The sequence below is a fragment of the Bufo bufo genome, chromosome 1 (assembly GCF_905171765.1).
Source record: "Bufo bufo chromosome 1, aBufBuf1.1, whole genome shotgun sequence".
Lineage (NCBI taxonomy): Eukaryota > Metazoa > Chordata > Amphibia > Anura > Bufonidae > Bufo > Bufo bufo.
Genome location: NC_053389.1, coordinates 714,047,578 through 714,062,787, shown reverse-complemented (window position 1 = coordinate 714,062,787; position 15,210 = coordinate 714,047,578).

Here is a 15,210-nt window from a genome sequence, read left to right as displayed (position 1 = left end):
GACCTATATCTTGAATTCCAGTAGACGTGAAGATATTGGCAAAAGTTCTGGCGAATTGCCTAAATAGGGTAATAACGTCTCTCATACATACTGACCAAGCTGGCTTTATGCCAAATATGTCCACAGCTGTGAATGTTAGGCGTCTGTACTTAAATATCCAAGCGGGCCAGGTCCACACCTCGAATGCGGCGGTCGCATCTCTTGATGCGGCCAAAGCATTTGACAGTGTGGAATGGCGGTATGGATACAATTATTATATGCTACTCCCAGAGCGTCAGTGAGAGTAAATGGCAATCTCTCAGACTCATTCCACATTTATACGGGGACTAGACAAGGGTGCCCTTTGTCACCACTATTATTTGCGGTGGCAATAGAGCCACTAGCTGAAGCCCTGAGAACCGCGGGCCTAGTAAAAGGCTTTCAATATGGAAATCTTACTGAAAAAGTTGCACTATATGCGGACGACTTACTGTTATTTTTGGAGGATTGGGAGACATCCCTTCCAGAGGCTATTAAGGTTATAAATGATTTTGGCCAACTATCTAGATTAACCATAAATTGGTCGAAATCCGTCATAATGCCCTTGTCTAACAAAGAGAATTCGACTCCGCTAGAGGTACCGGACCTCAAAGTCGTTACATCTTTTAAATACTTAGGGGTGAAAATATCTACTGATACACGAGAATTTGGAGATCTAAACCTGGTACCTTTACTTGAAAGGTTCAGAAGTAAAATGCAAGCGTGGACTAAGCTACCTCTTACGCTGATTGGTAGAGCCAACCTTATTAAAATGATTTTCATGCCCCAGTTGTATCTTATTCACAATGCACCAACATGGATCCCACTCCGGTTCTTCTATAAGGTCAATGTGATCTTTAGAAACCTAATATGGAAACGAGGTGTCCCACGCATAAAATTAAATACACTTCATGGGGGATTAAAATAATGAACAGAAAATTTCCCACCCAACCAACCAAACTCCCCCCCCTCCCCCCTAGGTGGTGAAACGGGCACTAGGCTTCCAACCCAGTACAATGTTCATAGCTCTAATGGTCAATACCTGAAGTACCACCCATATAAGTACAGCAGACATTATCCTACCATATCAATGGTATTTCAATTATACATACCAGGGAACCCAAACTTGGCGTCATGTATAAGCATCATAGAGAGGAGAATATTTTGATCGACACAGCAGCTCCCAAATCTACATCCTTAGTAAGGGAGACTAGTCAGGGTAACGTATCCTATAGTTTTCCCAAGTTTCCCATATCTTATCAAATTTCGCCACACACTTTCTTTTAACATAAACACCTTTTTCTAGTCGCAAGACTTCCGACAACCTATTTAAGAATTCTTTCCTAGTCGGAGCTTGCGGTCGAAGCCAGTGTTTGGCGATCAATTTCCTGGCCTGAAAAAGCATGCGTTGTACTCCCAGACGGTGATGACGATTTTTAATGTACAATATCCCAGCCACGCATGCCCTCGATCCAGGCGGAACCACTATGTTATAGGCGTCTTTGATCAAAATCAAAATTCCGTTGTTCCGCGCAGTCCCAGAACATATGCATCAGGGATGCAGGACCGTTGCCACACCTAGGACAGTCTGCATTTACCCGAACACCTATATTACATAGGAACTATGGGGTCCTATGCACACGGTGCAGTAAAAACAATTGAGACATACGGTGTCCCTCACACACCGACAGTTGTGGTGTTAGCGCTAAAATCGACTTCCATTGCTCCTTCTAAATCGGCCCCACCTCTGCCTCCTATTTATGCTTGACTGCTAGGACCTCTTGTTTCAGTGATTTTACATACAAATTCCTATAAATGGATGATATCAAACCACATGAGGAATTGTTTGTAAGGATCTGTTGAAACAGCGGTACCGTAGTACATTTCAATGACGTCGATTGTGCCTGCTTCTTGAAAGCATGGCGTAATTGCAGAAATTTATAAAAGGCCCATTGCGGGAGACCAAATTCATTTCTCAACTGTTCAAAGGACTTAAAGATACCCGAACTCTGTAACTGATACAAAAATCTCACTCCCTTGCGCTCCCATGGTGTAAACCCTTCTAAATTGAACATTTCGGGCAGATGCGGATTCCTCCAGATAGGGGAGACCTGCGTAAACCCTTGAACTGCAAGCAATGTCCTGCATTTTTGCCAGATCTTGTGTATCATCGCAAGGGTTGGATGACCTGACATCTTATCGGCCAACGCCCCATGTTCCAATAGAGTCACCGGGGAGTCCTGTCCTATGATATGGGCCACCAATCTAGCTGAGGCACTATCCCCAGGGTTTCTCCCCCATCCTCTTAGCTGCTGCAATTGGGCTGAAAAATAATATAACCAGGCGTTTGGGATTGCAAACGCCTCTTTGTAGTGTATCAAGACGGATCCGAGCTTTTTTGTGACGCCATATAAGGTCCCTAAACAATCTATTTTGACAAATATCCTATGAGGTATCCAAATCGGGGAATTATGCAGGACATACATAAGCTTGGGCATAACAATCATTTTAAGGAGGTTGCTATTCCCAATTTCCAACATCGGTAGTTTGCACCAGGCTTTAACCTTCTCAGACAATGTATTCAATAACGATTCTATTTTAAGGTTAATATACAGTCAGGTCCATAAATATTGGGACATGGACACAATTCTAAAATTTTTGGCTCTATACACCACCACAATGGATTTGAAATGAAACGAACAAGATGTGCTTTAACTGCAGACTGTCAGCTTTATTTATTTTTAGGTATTTACATCCAAATCAGGTGAACGGTGTAGGAATTACAATAGTTTGCATATGTGCCTCCCACTTGTTAAGGGACCAAAAGTAATGGGACAGAATAATGATCATAAATCAAACTTTCCCTTTTTAATACTTGGTTGCAAATCCTTTACAGTCAATTACAGCCTGAAGTCTGGAACGCATAGACATCACCAGACGCTGGGTTTCATCCTTGGTGATGCTCTGTCAGGCCTCTACTGCAACTGTCTTCAGTTCCTGCTTGTTCTTGGGGCATTTTCCCTTCACTTTTGTCTTCAGCAAGTGAAATGCATGCTCAATCGGATACAGGTCAGGTGATTGACTTGGCCATTGCATAACATTCCACTTCTTTCCCTTAAAAAACTCTTTGGTTGCTTTTGCAGTATGCTTTGGGTCATTGTCTATCTGCACTGTGAAGCGCCGTTCAATGAGTTCTGAAGCATTTGGCTGAATATGAGCAGATAATATTGCCTGAAACACTTCAGAATTTATCTTGCTGCTTTTGTCAGCAGTCACATCATCAATAAATACAAGAGAACCAGTTCCATTGGCAGCCATACATGCCCACACCATGACACTACCACCACCATGTTTCACCGATGAGGTGGTATGCTTAGGATCATGAGCAGTTCCTTTCCTTTTCCATACTCTTCTCTTCCCTTCACTCTGGTACAAGTTGATCTTGGTCTCATCTGTCCATAGGATGTTGTTCCAGAACTGTGAAGGCTTTTTTAGCTGTCGTTTGGCAAATTCTAATCTGGCCTTCCTGTTTTGAGGCTCACCAATGGTTTACATCTTGTGGTGAACCCTCTGTATTCACTCTGGTGAAGTCTTCTCTTGATTGTTGACTTTGACACACATACACCTACCTCCTGGAGAGTGTTGATCTGGCCAACTGTTGTGAAGGGTGTTTTCTTCACCAGGGAAAGAATTCTTCGGTCATCAACCACAGTTGTTTTCCGTGGTCTTCTGGGTCTTTTGGTGTTGCTGAGCTCACAGGTGCGTTCCTTCTTTTTAAGAATGTTCCAAACAGTTGTTTTGGCCACGCCTAATGTTTTTGCTATCTCTCTGATGGGTTTGTTGTGTTTTCTCAGCCTAATGATAGCTTGCTTTACTGATAGTGACAGCTCTTTGGATCTCATCTTGAGAGTTGACAGCAACCTATTCCAAATGCAAATAGCACACTTGAAATGAACAATGGACCTTTTATCTGCTCATTGTAATTGGGATAATGAGGGAATAACACACACCTGGCCATGGAACAGCTGAGAAGCCAATTGTCCCATTAATTTTGGTCCCTTAACAAGTGGGAGGCACATATGCAAACTGTTGTAATTCCTACACCGTTCACCTGATTTGGATGTAAATACCCTCAAATTACAGCTGACAGTCTGCAGTTAAAGCACATCTTGTTTGTTTCATTTCAAATCCATTGTGGTGGTGTATACAGCCAAAAATGTTAGAATTGTGCTGATGTCCCAATATTTATGGACCTGACTGTAGCTATTCGGGTGTGCAGTATCTAGGATCCCCAGATATTTGATTTGGTGCGCAACCTGTAGCGGGCAAGACTGGAGAAGGAGGGTTCTGGCAGGGTTATCCAAGGGTAGAAGAATAGACTTATCCCAATTAATTCGTAATCCAGATCTATCCCCAAACTCCTGTAATAGGGACATAATAGGACCTAAGGATATTTCCACATTACCCACATAGATTAACATATCGTCCGCATACAGGGACACCCTCTCTTCCCGTGACCCACAAGGGAATCCTACTATCCTGTCAGTTGTGCGCAACATACAAGCAAGCGGCTCAATTGCAATGGCGAAAAGAAGAGGGGACCGCGGGCACCCCTGACGAGTTCCCCTACCCATTTCAAATGCCTCTGATATACCCCCATTGGCCCGGATCCTGGCCATGGGGCCAATGTACAGCAACTGAACCCAGGAGATAAAGGTCTTCCCAAATCCCATGACTCGCAGCACCTCCCAAAGATAGCTCCATTCAACACTATCAAAGGCCTTAGCCGCATCCAAAGAGAGGACAGCCCGTCCTCCTACTGAGTCAACCTTCCTCTGAGTATTAAGGAAAAGTCTCCTTAGATTAACCGAGGTAGACTTATCCGGCATGAATCCTGCCTGGTCACTATGAATAATAGTTGTAATGACCGATTGTAACCGATTCGCTAAAACCTTTGCTAAAATCTTAATATCAGAGGTCAACAGAGAAATCGGTCTGTACGAGTCAGGGAATTTGGGATCCTTACCGGGCTTGGAAGGCTCCCTGTTAACAGGGCATCATTAAAAACCGACAGGAGGTGAGGCAACAGGACACCGCTATATTTTTTTAAAAACTCTGCTGGCAGCCCATCTATCCCAGGGGCTTTTTCATTTGGGAACGATTGTATCGCCACCTCCAGCTCGGCAAGAGTCAAAGGGCCATCTAAATATGTCACACTCTCCGCCGACAGTTGCGGAATCGCAATTCCTTCTAGATATGTGGCTATGTTTGTAGAGTCCACCTCTAATTTTGTCCTATAAAGGGATTCATAATAGGCATGAAATACTGTCAAAATATCTTCGTCCGTCGTGGCAATAGAACCATCAGCCCTCAGAATAGACAAAACTCTAGATGGACCATCCTGGGCTCTAATAACCCTTGCCAGTAGCTTCCCGGAACTTTCTCCCGCTCAAAATACTTTTGTTTAAGAAAAAACCTACGGTGATCCGCCGCTCGTAGAAGATGTTGCCTCAACCTCTCCTGTGCTGCCATCAGGGATTCCTCATTAGTCTTATTAGGGTGACACACATACCTCTCCTCCGCCTCCACTACCAGAGCCTGCAACTTTTTCTGAGCGTCCCTAGTTTTAGATTTATGGCGACTAATCTTTTGGATGTACAAACCCCTGACAAATGCTTTGCATGTATCCCATACTACCCCCAAGGGCGCCGAACCCACGTTCTGGGTAAAAAATTCTCTAATTTCCTCCCCAATTCCACCCTCCCCATCTACTAGCTGTTACCAGAAAGGATTAAGCTTCCAAGCACCAACCCCAGGGGGGCATCTGATGCCCAGTTGCAGTTCTACATAAATCGGGGAGTGGTCGGAAAGACTTCTAGGTAAGTATTTAATGTCAGTCACCAGCGACAGTACCTCAGGAGTGCCTATGGCTAAGTCAATTCTAGATAATGAATGATGAGAGCTAGAATAACAGGAGAACTGCCGGGTGGTAGGATTTCTCACCTGCCACATATCATGTAGATCCAGCGCCTGCAGCACTTTGGCGAAATTAGAGTCTCTACCCCCATCTGACATCCCACCCCTATCCAGAGCCACAGAGGGACAGGTGTTAAAGTCTCCTATTAATAGTATTGGACAGTGCGTTAATTCCTCAACATATCTCATAATTTCTTTTATACGGCGTTGGAATGTACACCGCAACCAAAATAAAAGACCAATGGTAACAAGTACAATGGAGACATACAAATCGCCCACTAGCGTCTGTACAGGACGAGTGACATATAAACGGCAGTGACCTATGCACCAGAACACTTACCCCCCTGGAATGAGAAGAAAGGACAGAGTGATATGAATGACCAACCCACGGTTTGTGTATGACCGATATAGTAGTCTGAGACAAATGAGTCTCTGACAGACAGAAGATAGCGGGATGAAAGTGCTGCAGCACAGAAAACACCGCCGTACGTTTTGTCGGGTCTCCCAAACCCCTAACATTCCAGCCTACAATTTTTATGTTATGTGTCATTGGGACATATAGTACATGTTAGAGCAAAACATAATTCCCCAGTAACATATGATACCTGCATATTCCCCACACCCTGCATAGGATTCCTCAACCCGTTCCACCGCACGATCCCCCCTTCCCCAACCCTCAAAAGTATCCCAACAGCATAATAATTTCTCGTTAGGATAAAATCCCTACACGGTAAAAAGCAGAAAATAGGGTGAAAAAACTTCCCTACAGTCGGCCATATATATGGCTGAATGGCTGCCCAAAAAAAACCTGTGTAACTGAGTGCACACATGTATCGGGTCATATGCGCTGACCCGCCTATATACAAGTATATCTGCAACACAGCACATAGTGGTAAATTACAGTAACATAATTTAACAACCCCAGGTGACCCCTACATCAATATACAGAGGAGACCCAAGCGGGCAAACTGACAAAGCATTTTTAACCTAAACATATGTTCATAGGCATATTAATCAAAAGGGAGATGCATCAAATATACAGAAAGTTCGTATAAGTAAAGAAACGACATCGCAAGCATATCCCAGGGCATTATCAATATATCTCACGGGTCCCAGAATTTCCAAAAGCGAGGCTCTCAGTCCATCGGCTTCCAATTCTTGAGCGAGGATTCATTGGCGTTGATCCACTGTGCCGCTTCTAGAGGAGTATCAAAGAAACAGACTTCCCCATGCGCCACCACACGAAGCTTGGCTGGGTATAACATTGAGTACGGAACTTGCAAATCCCGGAGGCGTCGCTTGACTTCCAGGAACTTGACTCACTTCCGCTGGACCTCAGCAGAGAAATCTGGATATATCGCCACTTTACTGCCATTAATTAATAGCTCAGGATGATCCCTCGCTTTCTTAAGAATCGCATCTCTGTCCCTGAAGTGAAGTAGCTTCATTAACCACCTCCAGACCGCCTAACGCAGGATCGCGTTCCGGAGGTGGCAGCGCTGCGCAGAGTCACGCATATACGCGTCATCTCGCGAGACGCGAGATTTCACTCAAAGCCGGCCCGCGCATGCGCATCGCGGGCCGGCAAAATTAAAAGAAGTATTTCGTCACCAGCCTGCCAGCAACGATCATTGGCTGGCAGGCTGGCGATTTTCAAAAAATCCAATCAAAAGTCATATAACAGATCATATTAGTAAATATGATCTGTTATATGGCTTCTCTGCTCCTGTGCTGGTCCTTTTCGTCGGTTGGATCCAGCACAGGAGCAGACTGAACTGTGAGTACACTAACACTACACCTTAGCCCCAGATCACCCACCTGCACCCCAATTAACCCTTTGATCACCCCTTTGATCGCCCCTGTCAATCACTAGTGAAAGGAAAAAAAGTGATCAGTGTAAACTGTCACTTTTTTTTTTTCACTGGTATTGGCTGTTAGGTTTTAGGGATAGTTTAGGCCCCTTGGTTAGGTAGTTAGCGTCAGTTAGCGCCCACCCCACCGCACCGCAGTCACTTTTATTCGCTGTTTAGCGTATCGCTAATCAGCATTTGTACTTTTATAGTATCTGTAAGTGATCAAAACTGATCACGGTCAGATCTATAATAGTATTAGTGTCACCTTAGCTCGCCCTCCACCCAAAACGCAGTGTTTGCCCGATCAGGCCTGATCGGTCGCCCACACGTGCGTTCACCCACGCCCGCCCCACCGCAGTGACAAAAAATATATATTTTTTGATCACTGCACATTCATTTTACACGCACTGCGGCGATAAAAAAATCAGTTTTGATATTTTTTATCAACCGCAGCAGCCTCCGGTACTTCGCTAGCCTCCCCTTTGTAAGACAGGTTTGCTTTTTTTCTTGGGTAGTCTCAGGGAATACCCCTAAATTTAGTAGTCCAAAATGTCAAACAGGGGGTATTCTTCTGAAGAGGCCTACAGGATTCTGACCCAGTCGGATGAGGAGTGGGAACCCTCATCTGACGAATCTAGCGGGTCACATAGTTACATAGTTGATAGGGTTGAAAAAAGACATAAGTCCATCAAGTTCAACCAAGGGATAGGTGGGGACGTGAATCCCAGAAGGAAGTGAGATTGAGATTTCTGCATGTTTTCATAAGCATTAATGTTGTTTACTTTTATCTAAACCCTTTTTAAAACTGTCCACTGTTCCTGCTGTGACCACGTCCTGAGGAAGTCTATTCCACAGATTCACAGTTCTTACAGTAATGAAGCTTTGACCCTTTTGGAGACTGAACTTTTTCTTCTCCATTCGGAGACAATGCCACCTTGTCTGTTGAGAGCATTTTATATGGAACAGCTTTTCACCATATTTTTTGTATAGCCCATTTATATATTTGTATAGCTTAATCATGTCCCCCCTTAGAAGTCTCTTCTCAAGACTAAATAAATTCAATTCTTTAAATCTTTCTTCATAAATGAGGCCCTCCATGCCCCTTATCGATTTAGTCGCTCAGAATATGAACCTGTGGAAAGCAGTGGCTCTCTGACCCAAAGTTCGGACGAGGAGGTGGAGGTCCCTGGCAGCACCAGGCGTACCCGGCCCCATGTCGCTAGACCACAGGTTACGCAGGATCCGCTTCAAGAGCAGCAGAGTGGGGCTGTCGCTGCCGGATCACGTGGTGAGGCATACACCAGCAGCGCAGCCCTTCCTGGACCTAGTACCAGCACTGCCGTACAACCTGGTGAAGTAGCGAGCACCAGAAGGGCAGTTGAAGCTGGTACGGTGGCACGTGCAATAGTTACCCCGTCGCAGCCACCGCACAGACAGGCCCGTAGAGCCCCTAGAGTCCCTGAGGTGCTGGCAAATCCTGATTGGCAGTCACCAACTTCAGCCGCACCAGTAGTTCCCCCTTTCACCGCCCAGTCTGGAGTTCGGGTTGAGACGGCTCAAATCGGTTCGGCCCTGGGATTTTTTGAGCTGTTCTTGACTGCGGAGCTCTTGGACTTAGTCGTGGCAGAGACCAACCAGTATGCCACACAATTTATAACCGCAAACCCGGGAAGCTATTATGCCCAGCCTTTCCGGTGGAAACCAGTCCAAGTTTCCGAACTTAAAATTTTTTTGGGCCTTCTCCTCAACATGGGCCTGACAAAAAAGCATGAATTGCGGTCATATTGGTCAACGCACCCAATTCATCACATGCCCATGTTCTCTGCTGCTATGTCCAGGACACGATTTGAGACCATCCTCCGTTTTCTGCATTTTAGCGACAACACCACTTCCCGTCCCAGAGGCCACCCTGCTTTTGACCGGCTCCACAAAATTCGGCCCCTCATAGACCATTTCAACCTGAAATTTGCAGATTTGTATACCCCTGAGCAAAACATCTGCGTAGACGAGTCCCTAATACATTTTACCGGGCGCCTTGGCTTCAAACAATACATCCCAAGCAAGCGTGCCCGGTATGGGGTTAAATTGTATAAGCTCTGTGAAAGGGCCACAGGCTATACCCACAAATTTCGGATCTATGAGGGAAAAGATCAGACCCTGGAGCCGGTCGGTTGCCCTGACTACCTGGGGAGCAGTGGGAAGACAGTCTGGGACTTGGTGTCACCCTTATTCGGCAAGGGGTACCATCTTTATGTGGACAATTTCTACACAAGTGTGGCCCTCTTTAGGCATTTGTTTCTAGAACGGATTTGCGCCTGTGGCACCGCGCGAACTAGTCGCGTGGGCTTCCCCCAACGGCTTGTAACCACCCGTCTTGCAAGGGGGCAGAGGGCTGCCTTGTGTAACGAAGAACTGCTCGCGGTGAAATGGAGAGACAAGCGTGACGTTTACATGCTCTCCTCCATTCACGCAGACACGACAATCCAAATTGAGCGAGCAACCCGTGTCATTGAAAAGCCCCTCTGTGTCCACGACTATAATGCGCTCATGGGAGGGGTGGACTTTAATGACCAGATGTTGTCTCCGTATTTAGTTTCCCGCAGAACCAGACGCTGGTATAAGAAGGTGTCTGTATATTTAATTCAATTGGCTCTGTACAATAGTTTTGTTCTCTACAGTAAGGCTGGGAGAACAGGATCCTTCCTCAAATTCCAGGAAGAGATCATCGAGAACCTCCTTTACCCAGGAGGTTCCGTGGCCCCATCCACCAGTGTAGTTAGCCGTCTACACGAGCGACATTTCCCCAGTGTCGTTCCTGGTACCTCAACCCAACCGTCACCCCGAAAAAGATGTCGTGTCTGTAGCAGGAGTGGAATAAGGCGTGACACCCGCTATTTCTGTCCTGACTGGGCTGACCACCCTGCCCTATGCTATGGAGAGTGTTTCCGGAAGTACCACACACAGGTACACCTAGCATAGGGATCACATCTCACCAGGACAGGCACACAGGGCTATTAGGGCCCATTCACTCACAGCTGCTGCAAACCTCTCCTTTCACCTGGGATAAAGTGCATAACGTACTTCGCCACATCTTTGGGCGATTTGCGCTTTGCACATTGTCGCATGGGGAAGGAGAGGTTTGTTCTATAAAGGTAAAAAAAACTAAACAAAAAAAAAAATACCGGTAAGTAAAAAAGTTAAACGTTCAGTTAAAAAAGTTCAAAAAAAGTTTCTATGTTCTGTTCAACAGTTAATAAATTTATTGCGTTGCGGCCTGGTTTTTTCTTTTTTGTTTTGTTTTTTTTACCTTTCAGGTGGACCAACCGATCGACTAGCTGCAGCACTGATGTGCATTCGGACAGAAGCATTGCGCTGCTGTCAGATTACACGCAAGTCGGTGTATGCGGCGCTGCAAGACGAGATTTCTCCTCTGCAGTAAAAGATACGTTTGCCGAGGCATATGAGCTGAGGAGGTGGCGGTGTTCATATACTTTGGCAAACACTTTGTATATATATAAAAAAAAAAAATCCCGGCAATGATTTATTCATCCACATCGATTGATGTGAATGGAGGAATCTGGTTTGCCAGGGCATACGAGCTAAGTGGGTATGGATGTTGGGCGGAGCTCCTATGTCCTGGCAGACGCCTTTCCCCTCCTTTTTCTTTTTTTGGCAGAGATTTTTTCATCCACATTGATCGATGCGAATGAAGAAATCTGTGCCGTTCATTTTTTTCTTTCAGCCCAGCGGCTGAACGGAAAAAAAAAATCTCATTACCTGTATGCTCAATATAAGGAGAATAGCAGAAACTCCTAATGCTGGGCATACATGTAATGATTGCGGAGACCCTCAAATGCCAGGGCAGTACAAACACCCCACAAATAACACCATTTTGGAAAGAAGACACCCCAAGGTATTCGCTGAGGGGCATATTGAGTCCATGAAAGATTGAAATTTTTGTCCCAAGTTAGCGGAAAGGGAGACTTTGTGAGAAAAAAATTTAAAAAATCAATTTCCGCTAACTTGTGCCAAAATTTATTTTTTTCTATGAACTCGCCATGCCACTCATTGAATACCTTGGGGTGTCTTCTTTCCAAAATGGGGTCACATGTGGGGTATTTATACTGCACTGGCATTTTAGGGGCCCCAAAGCGTGAGAAGTCTGGTATCCAAATGTCTAAAAATGCCCTCCTAAAAGGAATTTGGGCCCCTTTGCCCACCTAGGCTGCAAAAAAGTGTCACACATGTGGTATCTCCGTATTCAGTAGAAGTTGGTGAACGTGTTTTGGGGTGTCATTTTACATATACCCATGCTGGGTGAGATAAATATCTTGGTCAAATGCCAACTTTGTATAAAAAAAATGGGAAAAGTTGTCTTTTGCCAAGATATTTCTCTTACCCAGCATGGGTATATGTAAAATGACACCACAAAACACATTCCCCAACTTCTCCCGAGTACGGCGATACCAGATGTGTGACACTTTTTTGCAGCCTAGGTGGGCAAAGGGGCCCACATTCCAAAGAGCACCTTTCGGATTTCACAGGTCATTTACCTACTTACCACACATTAGGGCCCCTGGAAAATGCCAGGGCAGTATAACTACCCCACAAGTGACCCTATTTTGGAAAGAAGACACCCCAAGGTATTCCGTGAAGGGCATGGCGAGTTCCTAGAATTTTTTATTTTTTGTCACAAGTTAGTGGAAAATGATGATTTTTTTTTTTTTCATACAAAGTCTCATATTCCACTAACTTGTGACAAAAAATAAAAACTTCCATGAACTCGCCATGCCCATCAGCGAATACCTTGGGGTCTCTTCTTTCCAAAATCGGGTCACTTGTGGGGTAGTTATACTGCCCTGGCATTCTAGGGGCCTAAATGTGTGGTAAGGAGTTTGAAATCAAATTCTGTAAAAAATGACGAGTGAAATCCGAAAGGTGCTCTTTGGAATATGGGCCCCTTTGCCCACCTAGGCTGCAAAAAAGTGTCACACATCTGGTATCTCCGTATTCAGTAGAAGTTGGGGAATGTGTTTTGGGGTGTCTTTTTACATATACCCATGCTGGGTGAGATAAATATCTTGGTCAAATGCCAACTTTGTATAAAAAAATGGGAAAAGTTGTCTTTTGCCAAGATATTTCTCTCACCCAGCATGGGTATATGTAAAAAGACACCCCAAAACACATTCCCCAACTTCTACTGAATACGGAGATACCAGATGTGTGACACTTTTTTGCAGCCTAGGTGGGCAAAGGGGCCCATATTCCAAAGAGCACCTTTCGGATTTCACTCGTCATTTTTTACAGAATTTGATTTCAAACTCCTTACCACACATTTGGGCCCCTAGAATGCCAGGGCAGTATAACTACCCCACAAGTGACCCCATTTTGGAAAGAAGAGACCCCAAGGTATTCGCTGATGGGCATGGCGAGTTCATGGAAGTTTTTATTTTTTTGTCACAAGTTAGTGGAAAATGAGACTTTGTATGAAAATAAATAAATAAACAAATCATCATTTTCCACTAACTTGTGACAAAAAAATAAAAACTTCCATGAACTCACTATGCCCATCAGCGAATACCTTGGGGTCTCTTCTTTCCAAAATGGGGTCACTTGTGGGGTAGTTATACTGCCCTGGCATTCTAGGGGCCCAAATGTGTGGTAAGGAGTTTGAAATCAAATTCTGTAAAAAATGACGAGTGAAATCCGAAAGGTGCTCTTTGGAATATGGGCCCCTTTGCCCACCTAGGCTGCAAAAAAGTGTCACACATCTGGTATCTCCGTATTCAGTAGAAGTTGGGGAATGTGTTTTGGGGTGTCATTTTACATATACCCATGCTGGGTGAGAGAAATATCTTGGCAAAAGACAACTTTTCCCATTTTTTTATACAAAGTTGGCATTTGACCAAGATATTTATCTCACCCAGCATGGGATATGTTATGAAATTGCTGAATGTCAATGGCGTACTGCCAGTATAGGCAGACCACGCAGCTGCTATGGGGCCCGTGGGAGGGGGGGGCCCAAAGTGCATGGAAGCAAGGGCCGGCTCCCAGCTACCACCACCCGCTCTTCTCTGCTGCTGGACTGCATTTAGTTTTACTTTGGTGAAAGGGACAGCACAGTACCTTGCAGGGCTTGTTCCTTTCTCCAAAGTAAACTTCACCGACCCGACATGAGCAGACAGCCCCCCCCCCCTCCTCTCTGCAGTGTGATATTCCTTCATGTGTGAGGAGGGGGCGGAGCCAGAGGAGCCGAGGCAGCAGCAGGAGATAATGGAGGCCCTGCTCTCTCTGACCTCCTGTGTCACTGTGCCTCCAGTATAAAGTTCAGTCCCTCACTGGTCCTCCTACACAGCAGCAATGGGGTAAGTTACTGTGGGAGGGAAGTTAGAAATCTGAAGCTGCTGCCCCTGCACATCTTGTGTCCCCCTGTTGTTCCAGCCCCTCACAGACCTCTGCCCACTGACTATCTCACCTATACTTCATGCAGAGCAAGAAGTTATGTCTCCCAGTGACCCCCCCCCCCCCCCCTTCATCAGTGGCATTTCAAATTTTCCCAATTTTTCCAGCCTCATCCCCCAATGTATGTTGTAATGTTTCTGGAGGTTATATCAGCACTGGAGCGTTATAAGAGGAGCGGCTGATATCAGTCACATAGGATGTAATGTCTGGAGGTTATATCAGCACTGGAGCGTTATAAGAGGAGTGGCTGATATCAACACTATTGTAGAATCATAAACCTCCTAGCACATGTACGACGAATACTTTATTGGTATACACATAGCGGTCCATTTGGACCAATTAGCGTCTTTTTTCATGTGCTACTGATATCTAAAACTTGGATTGAGAGGAGGAAATACTAGCTAGCACAGCAATACAGTGAATGCAGGAATACAGGCAACTGATCAAGGTGGCAATAGACTAAAGCTGTAGTGACTAGCTAGCATGCTGCTGTGAAAGACTAAAACAACAGCAGACTACCAAGTTAAGGAGGTGATCTGCAATCACTGGGAATGTTAACTCTTTCCAGTATATTGTTAAAGTATTTTAATAAAAAGATATCAGTAGCACACGAAGTTTTAGATATCAGTAGCACACGAAAAAAGACGCTAATTAGTCCAAATGGGCGGCTGATATCAGTCACATAGGATGTAATGTCTCTGGAGGCTATATCAGCACTGGAGCGTTATAAGAGGAGCGGCTGATATCAGTCACATAGGATGTAATGTCTCTGGAGGTTATATCAGTACTGGAGCGTTATAAGAGGAGCGGCTGATATCAGTCACATAGGATGTAATGTCTCTGGAGGTTATATCAGTACTGGAGCGTTATAAGAGGAGCGGCTGATATCAGTCACATAGGA